The sequence below is a fragment of the Telopea speciosissima genome, chromosome 3 (assembly GCF_018873765.1).
Source record: "Telopea speciosissima isolate NSW1024214 ecotype Mountain lineage chromosome 3, Tspe_v1, whole genome shotgun sequence".
Taxonomy (NCBI): domain Eukaryota; kingdom Viridiplantae; phylum Streptophyta; class Magnoliopsida; order Proteales; family Proteaceae; genus Telopea; species Telopea speciosissima.
In genome coordinates this window covers 60,317,430-60,327,048 of record NC_057918.1, presented here as the reverse complement: position 1 = coordinate 60,327,048, position 9,619 = coordinate 60,317,430, and the positions used below count along the sequence as shown (strand labels likewise).

Below are 9,619 nucleotides of genomic sequence, written 5' to 3'. Positions count from 1 at the left end.
CAAGTTCAATACTCAAGTCCAAACTAGTAACCCTCCTGGGTGCAGTCATCACAAAGATAATCCGACGTCGGCTCTACATTCGACTGAGCGCCCAAAGCCACATAGTCCTTGTCTGAGGGCAACGTCGAATCTCCCCCAATAGTATCGGCAGTCCCTGTGTCCACATCTAAAAACAAGGTTTCCGAGGGATGAGCTTACAAGTCCACCGAGCGATCAAACCAATCACAGTATATAAAATAGATACATCATCAATGCATGCTAAAGTACGCTCACCACACCGGATGCATGAATGTTCTTAATCTATACCTTCCCCCCTAACAATGAGACTCTAAGTCAGGTCGAGTACTACAATAACACAGGCAGCATCGTCGGCCAACGGTACTATAAACAGATGGTAAATAACGGTGCCATAAACGGATGACAATAACGGTGCCATAAACGGAAGACGATAAAGGTGTCATAACGGATGGTATTTCGACCATGTCAACCCCATGTTACCAAGGAAACCCGCGAGATTGGACCCACTCATCGAGTTATCCGCGAGCCCCCAATACAAATCTCGTCCTGGTGTCACCGAAGTATGGCGATGACTTCACGGTGGGCTACCCCGAAATACGATCGGGGCCCATGGGTTTGTCCGACACCTACACCCCTATTAGAAGGGTCGTAGTATTGGGTACATCCCCTCCTAGCCAACTGACAATCAATGAATGCGATGGTCATGATTACAATCCTACACCGTGCGAGTGTAATCCGGAGGTTGAGTCCATAGTGCCTAATTCGGAGGTCACTACCTTCTCCCTCTTCGATTCACATCAACACCAAGGTAGCAATACGATGGGTGTGATACCGAGATAACGGTCGATCGGTCACACCCGAGTCAATTCCACAATCCATCATAATAAAGAATTATAAGTAAAGCATCTTATAATCTACACCCCCCCCATAATAGCATGATCAATATGTAAAGTCCATAACTTTTCACACATGAATAACCCACCCCCATTCATGACACATAACATAGGAAAGATAGTCATGTTTGTGATACGTAATTAATTCAACATGCACAACTAACCGGATGTCTAATGAGAAACACTCTGTAAAATAGTTCAAGCGTTCAATCCACTCACCGAGTCCCACGCGTAGGGGAAGAAGGGGTCCCGTGCAATGTACGTCCCACCCACACGAGTACGATAACCTATCATGTCATAATAACAATGTGCAATGTGTGAGAGGTGACCCCAATGAAGTCCCAAGGTTGGAACCAACAAAACAGGGCATTTTGGTTTTGGCGGATGATGCACTGTAATGTCTGGCGGATAATGCATCGTCCGCCCACTGCATCATCCGCCAGAGTCCGAGAGAGCTTCCTTCAGCTTGAATGGCTCCCAAATTGGGGCCAGAGGCCAAGGGCTCATCGGAGACAGCAAGGGGGGTATAGAGAGTTCCAATTGGAGCAATTAGGTCGGTGGTGGAGCCCCCGATTTGTACCCAATAGATTGGAGCTTGATCCAAGCTCCCAACATCCATGGAAATGGTGCCCAATTGGGGTTCCCAAGCTACCTAAGCTAACAACTGAGAGATTGGCCCCTCCTTGAGGATTAATTGGCTCAATCAAGTAGTACTCAGTGGGCTAGGTTTGTAGAAATGAAAAGCCCCTTGATAGGAGCATGGATTGGACATCCATACATGAATTCCACATAGATTTGCATAGAAACAAGGTGGGAGAGATGGCTTACAATGGGTTTTAAACAAGAGCAGCAAGAAGAGGAGTTCCTAACCTGAGCTTGGGCTCCAAAACAGCTTCTCCACGGACTTCTACTCCATTGGTGAGTGATGGGCTGGTTGGGGGAGAGAGGTGAGCTCAAGAATAGCTCCAAAGGTGATGGAGGCCTCCTTCTCTTTCTCTTTCTCTTTCTTCTCCCTTCTACCTCCTTCTCCCACCCAAGCTTGCTCTCCACGTTTTTAGCTCTCCCTCAAGGGTTGGAGATGAGTGGAAATGAAGGAGAATAGGGTTTGGTTGGGTTATATAAGTGGTCTAAGTCTTGTTTGGCTTGGGGGGGTGAGTTTAAGACTCAATGATGGGTTTACCTTTAAGGTGCAGCCCAAGTGGTCCATAGGTTCATGACTAGTAGCTGATAGGGAGTCCTTGGGGTCCCCAAACACCTAGACTCAATCCTTGGCTAAGCCTTGGGTCAAGGCAATGGTGAACCAAGCACCTATTAGCCTCTCAGAGATAATCTCGCACTCTGGCGGATCATGGGCTGGCGGCTCATGCATGATCCGCCAGTCCCAGACTTGGCAGTTCAGGGCCCCCAATATGCCTAGGCTTCTAGGGTGGGTCCCAAATACTGAGGGGATATTAAGGGTCATATCTATGGGTTGGCACACCATTTACCCGAGGGGTATAATTGGGACTCGACAATGTGAATGGTACGTACCTTCATCTCTTGGACGGAAGGGGTGGTCTAGGGGGAAGGTTGACATATGCGGAATCATCGACGAACCTTCCCCGATCCCTATCGAGAAACCTCTCATCGACCGTCTCTCCACTCGACATGTCGAAGATCTTAAAGGTCGATTTCACGGTAATGTTCCAGAGGTCACCAACATAATAGAGTTCCGCTCCTACACAAAGTTTGAGTTAGTACTGATTTGGTTACGGGAGTAACACCGACACTGCCACCACCACCGCCACCTCTTCCATGCCACCACCACCTCCCGCCACCACTGCAACCGCCACCACCATCACTGCCACTATCCCACCACTACCACAACCACCCCTTCCCAAAGAAATATAGAGAATCTATTCTCAGAAATTGAACTACCACATGGATTTTTTTTTATTCTTGAAATATTTCATATTGATACAACAAAAAAAATTTCAATTTTTTTGACCAAATATCTATTTGTTGACTATTTCATGAAATCAATCCAAAATTGAAATACAAATCATACCAAATCAGGCCTTGATCTGGATTAAGAATTGTAGGCGAATTCTGACCCAATTCAGGTTTGAAAACCTTGATTTGGATCACTTAAGAGCCCACCCAAGTACTAAACAATCTCGCTATTGCATCAACTTCTCCTTTATTATTGCATTTTCCACAGGGTAGCGAGCGACCTGGTTCACTACTTGACTTTTGCTGATTTGATTTCTGGCTTCTACTATTCTCCTTCATATTACTGTTGTTTTCATATTTTCTTCATTAAATTATCTTGTTCAAGTTTAATGTTAGGATTTTTTTCTCCTTCGAAATCCCTTGGAACATTATCCACAGGCATTGGCATAATAGGAGATTTTTTCATTCCCTTTTCTAAATCACTCTCCTACAACTATCTTATGGGATCCATTCCATTCCAAGCATATCTTGTTGGTGGGATTTTTTAGTTGAATCTATAAGGTAAAGTATCTCCTGGGTCTGCCACATACCTGAACATATTCAATGTGGAAGACATATTCTGTTCTTCATATCCATATTGTCACTAGAGCACTTATTCTGACCAAATGTAATCACTATTTTCCTGTTGTTACCTCAGTTATGCTATTCTGTGCTCTATTAATTAAAACGTTGGATTTCTTATGTGTGTCTTTGTCAATAAGACTTCTCTTATTCAAAGAACCACTTCTCTTTATTGTGTAATGTAACTCTTGTCTCCTTTCTTACTCTGTAGACCCAGGGATGCCTCGACATCAGAGATATGGTCCAATGTGCCGAGCTTGCCATTGCAAACCCAACATAGCCTAGTGAGTTCTGGGTATTCAACTGGTTCACTGGGCAGTTCTCTGTCAATCAACTTCCCACACTCGTCACAAAAGCAAGAAAGAAGCTAGGGTTGGATGTACAAACCATATCTGTATCCAACCCACAAGTGGAGGCAGAGGTGCGTTACTACGATGCGAAGCATACCAAGCTTACTGAGTTGAGCCTCAAACTACATCTGCTATTTGATTCTCTTCTTGATTCATTGCTTAATTTTTTTCATCAAATACAAGGATAGAGTGGACACAAAACAGATTCTGCCCAATGTTTCTGGGAGAAAAATAGGAATCAAGCCAAGGACAGTTACAGCCTTAACACGTATTGTAATATCTGCGATGTTTCGGGGTCATGTTTTAGTGTGAAATTCCAAGTCTAGTTGGCCAGGTGAGTCAACTTACTTGAATTAACTGGATTGTACAATCTGTGACAATATAATAATAGAGTGAAGTTGTTCAGTAACTAATACTAAGATACAAGTTGATTACAATTGAACTACACAAATTCCAAATTGTCTGTAACTTGAATTTGCTCAACAAAAATCTTGAGGTTTCTAAGCTAGACGCTGCCCTTGTTCAATTCCTTGCCTTCCAAGAATCATGGGGATGAGAAGCAGCAGTCGGATTACTACATGATTTGAGCCAATTAGGTCATATGGTTCTGAAGACAAATGTGAATGCTCCTTAACTGACTAGAAAGGAAGCTGTCATTAGCACGTTGTAGCAAAAATTAGGTAGGTCGAAGGGAGTGGAGGACTACATCTTGGAGGGAGCTATCTCTCTTCATGGCAGCTTTGAACTCCTCGAAGGTGACCTTTCCATCTGTGTTAGCATCCATTCGTTCAAATATTTCATCCAGAGTTCCAGGTTCTGTGATATCTGTTGGAAGGCAGTCCTCTGGCAATGCCTGCACAGTTCAATGTGTCCTATCAAGAGTAATGGAAAACAAAAAGGGTTGGATTCAGAGGAAGTGAAAGGGGAGGGATGGTACTCTGAGCATGGATGCCACTTCTTCCTTGGTGATGCATCCAGACCTGTCTGTGTCATACATCTAACAGCCACAAAAAACACAGGTGTTCAGTTTTAATTCTCTTAATCTTTGAAGCCAGAATACTATTGTAATGGGTTCAAAGGAAAAGGAAAAAATATAAAAGCATAAATGGTTTAGATTGTTGAAGGAAAGACATCTCAAAATCAGGATGGGAAGAACCCTTTCTTTGCATCATTTATGGGAATCAGACATAGCAAATCTTGTTTGTGAGAAGTTTTACCCAATTTGATGGTAAGTGGGTTACTGTTCCATTTAGCTTTCTTTTTAACTGGATCATTTCATGTTGAAGGATGACCTATGACCCAGACCCAGATACACTAGAGTGTCCAGGTTCATTGTGCATATGTTGCACATGTGATTATGCTAGGATTTTATTTACATATTTGTAATGTTATCTAAGTATAAATAAAGTGGTGGCCTCTGTCTTCTTGACAAGCCTAAGTCATTCTTTTCTCCTCTCTTCTCAATTGGTATGAGCTTAAAACCCTAAATATGTTTTTTTTTCATAACTGAGTATATGGGATGGATTAACTACATACTTTAGTGTAGAGACATGGAACACATTGTGAATCCCCGATAATGCTGGTGGCAATGCTATCTTCTATGCCATGTTACCAACTGTCTGAAGGATTTCAAAAGGACTCACATACCTTGGACTTAACTTGCCCTTCTTACCAAATCTCATTACCCCTTTCATTGAGGCTACCTTGAGAAACACCTTGTCTCCCTTTTTGAATTTCAAATCATTCCATCTTGCATCTACATAACTATTTTGTCGTCTTTGAGCTATAGATATTCTTTGCCGAATCAATTTCACCTTATCATGGGATTGTTGGATTATCTCTGGACCAAGGATTGTTTTTTCTCCTACTTCATCCCAATTTAGTGGTGATCTGCATTTTGACCATATAATGCCTCGTAAGGTGCCATGTCGATTGTAGCTTGGAAGCTATTATTGTAAGCAAATTTCACAAGTGGTAGATGTGTATCCCAACTACCAGTAAAGCCTATCGCGCTGGCCCTTAACATATCTTCTAGTGTTTAGATGGTATTTTTTGACTGTCTGTCAGTTTGGGGATGAAAATCTATAATGAAATATAACTGGGTACCCAAGCTTGCAGTAATTTCTGCCTAAACGACAAGTAAACCTCGGTTCTTGATCCGATACAATGCATACCGGTACTCCATGCAATTTAACAATCCCTTCAATGTGTAAAACCTAACATGATGCAGAGAAGGATGGAAAAAATGCAAACACAATCGCACAATGCGCACAAGGATTTACGTGGTTCGGCAAGGTTGCCTAAGCCTATAGTGAGATGAGATCTATTTCACTCTCAATGGAGAATAGGGTTACAGTCGCTCATTCCTCACATCTCTCTCAGATTTTTGTTTACAGAGAAAGAACTCTGGCTACAGGTTTATAGCGAAACCCTATACGGGAAATTTATCAAAATACCCATATAGTCCTTATAGTGGCCCACAGAGTCTCCACACAGTAGTCCAGTCATCAAAAGTCAAGACACCAATCCTCAACACAATGTACGCTGAGCTAACTTCTCCAACGTATAATTCATGTGGACAACAAGGAAATGTGTTGATTTAGTCAATTTGTCCATATAACCCACATTACATCATGTTTTTTGGACGTCTTAGGTAGAGAAGTGATGAAATCCAAAGTTACATGTTCCCATTTCCACTCTATCTTCAATGGCTGACCCAGAGGGTCTTTGATGTTCCACTTTAACTTACTGGCATATACGATATTGCTTCACGAATTGAGCAATTTCCTCTTCATACCATTCCACCAAAATATACCTTTCAAGTCTTGGTACATCTTGGTACTTCCTGGATGTACCATATAGGCTGCCTAGTGTGCTTCTTTTAAGATCTCTTTTTTAATTCTTCTTTATCCGGTACACACAGTCTTGATCTGAACCTCAGAACACCATCATCAGAGATAGAAAAATTAGGTTTCTTCCCTTCTTGCACTCCCTTCCTGATCTTTTCTAGGAACTGGTCATTCTCTTGCTTGGCTTTAATCCTATCAATTAATGTAGGCTACATCATAAGGTCTGACAAGATTGTTGTAGCACCGCTCACAACTACTTTTATATTCATCTTCCTCAAATCATCAAGATTTTGTTGTTGTATGGATAATATCATTATTGAAAATCTCTGTCTCTTCCTATTGAGTGCATCTGCAACAACATTTGCCTTACCTAGATGGTAGCGAATGGCACAACCATAGTCCTTCAATAACTCAAGCCATCTACGCCGTCTTATATTCAAATCTTTCTGAGTAAATATGTATTTCAGGCTCTTGTAGTCTTCTTTCTCTCCTCACAGAACCTGCCACTCCCTTGTCCCTCGACAATCTAGATCTACAAGGTTCTTTCGTTTTCACTTTTTAACATGTGTAATAAATAAATTCGTTTGCCTTGCTGTCATCTTTGTTTAGGAAAGTCAAAGAGGAAACACAATATAGGATTTTTAATTTCTTCCATTAGGGTTTGTTTATTTGGTCATCCTTAATTCTTAGTTATAATCTTGAGAAGCTTATTACATGTGATCTTAGGGAATTTGAAGAAGTGAACCTATGATTTCATATTAAGTTGCTTTACAAAACAACTAAGCATGAAAAAACTTAGATTTCATTATAGTGAAAAAATCCACAACACAAATAAATCCACCTCGTTAGGAACCATTAAATTCTTCTCCCTTTTCTACAGTGCCTAGAACCGTTTAAGAACCGATACCGTCCCGTCCCGTTAGTAATCGGGAGCAGGATTTAGGTTTGGTCTCGTTAACTAAATGGGACGATTCTGGGATTGGAACTTTTGGTACCGGTACCGTTATGGTCCCGTCCCTATTGACACCCTTGCTAGTCTATTTACGAAATAATATCAAAGTCTCACATATCCAATAACTACAAATCTACTCTAAGCTCTTTAACCTCTACTTGTACCACAAGGTTACAAAATCATGTCCATAACCATTATCTCTCCTGAGGGTGTCATGACACTCAAATCAGTCTATAATGTCATAGGCAGAATCTTCAATTGAGTAGAAAACCATGTGAGATGAAACAGTGTGTCGATCATGAGTCGAACAATACAAATGTAGGATTGCCAAAAACATTTAACATACCTAAAATTAATAATGCATACTAATCATATATCATTGAAGCAAATCCTCACAAAATAAAACATTATCAAGTAAAACAATTACCAGTGACTACTGCTGGAGAAGCCTATGCATCTTGCTGAGTAAGGGCAAAGACCCTCCCTGGAACTAGGGGTTTCTGTCCCCCAAGACTTCCTAGACCTTGCTGCTGTTATTTCCGTTGGGTATTCCACAAAGAGCATGATATTTTTCTACATATCATGCTCTTATTCAGCCGGGTAACCAAAGTTGCAGCTTCCTTGTTCGGTTGAGTTCTCCAAGCTTTGGGAGAAATTATTGGTGGCTTTTAGAGGTGACTTGGTAGCATTTTCATTAAAGTGTAAGGTAACCTTGTAATCTCTCTAAATGTTTGTTATTTCTTTTCTCAATCTTGTAGTGGATCTCAAGTTTGAGCATAAACTTGAGAGGTGAATCATTGTAATCCTTTGTTTTAGTGGAGTATTTCAGAGTTGCCCCGTGGTTTTTTCCTTCATATTAAAGGGTTTTTCCTGTTAAATCTTTTATTCATTTGGTTTGTGGTTGCTTGTTTTGTTTCCATTTTCGTTTTGTTTACTTCTTTGTTTCACATAGGTGGGAATGTTTTTCCGCATCTCTCCCCAACAAATTTTGTAGTCAGTTTTGGGAAGGATAATTTATATGTAGGGCTGGAAACAAGTTTGTTTGCAGTGTTGAGATAATGAATTCAAGCATTAGGATATTGGTATTAGGCGTGATTTGGTAAGATTTCTATTTCAATTTCAAGGGGTGATTTCTATTTTGGAGATTGTTTGATTCGATTTTTGCACCTTACTTCAATGAAATAAAAATAAAGTGGAATAGAAATTATGAAATAACTGAGGGGCTGTTTCAGAATCTCAATTTCAGATTTCACTCTTGCCACCTCCACCACTTCCACGCCACCACCACCAATGCCACCACCTTCTGCCACCACTGCCACCACCACCACCATCACTGCCCACTATCCCACCGCTACCACCACCACCCCTTCCCAAAGAAATATAGAGAATCTATTCTCAGAAATTGAACTACCACATGGATTTTTTTTTATTCTTGAAAATTTTCATATTGATACAACAAAAACAATTTCAATTTTTTCGACCAAATATCTATTTGTTGACTATTTCATGAAATCAATCCAAAATTGAAATACAAATCATACCAAATCAGGCCTTGATCTGGAGTAAGAATTGTAGGCGAATTCTGATGCAATTCAGGTTTGAAAACCTTGATTTGGATCATTTATGAGCCCACCCAAGTACTAAACAATCTCGCTATTGCATCAATTTCTCCTTTATTATTCCATTTTCCCCAGGGTAGTGAATGACCTGGTTCACTACTTGACTTTTACTGATTTGATTTATAGCTTCTACTATTCTCTTTCATATTACTGTTGTTTTCATATTTTCTTCATTAAATTATCTTGTTCAAGTTCAATTTTAGGATTTTTTTCCCCTTCGAAATCCCTTGGAACATTATCCACAGGCATTGGCATAATAGGAGATTTTTTCATTCCCTTTTCTAAATCACTCTCCTACAACTATCTTATGGGATCCATTCCATTCCAAGCATATCTTGTTGGTGGGATTTTTTAGTTGAATCTATAAGGTAAAGTATCTCCTGGG

The 9,619-nt window shown here is 40.7% G+C and overlaps 1 long non-coding RNA gene across 1 annotated transcript; it reads right to left on the bottom strand.

Annotated features, from left to right (window-relative positions):
• Positions 1-4,389: 4,389 nt before the first annotated feature.
• LOC122656779 lies at positions 4,390-4,942 on the bottom strand. Its single transcript, XR_006332162.1, has 2 exons — positions 4,752-4,942; positions 4,390-4,667 (listed from the first exon to the last, which is right to left on the bottom strand). It is a non-coding gene; the product is annotated as an uncharacterized LOC122656779 (long non-coding RNA).
• Positions 4,943-9,619: the final 4,677 nt, after the last annotated feature.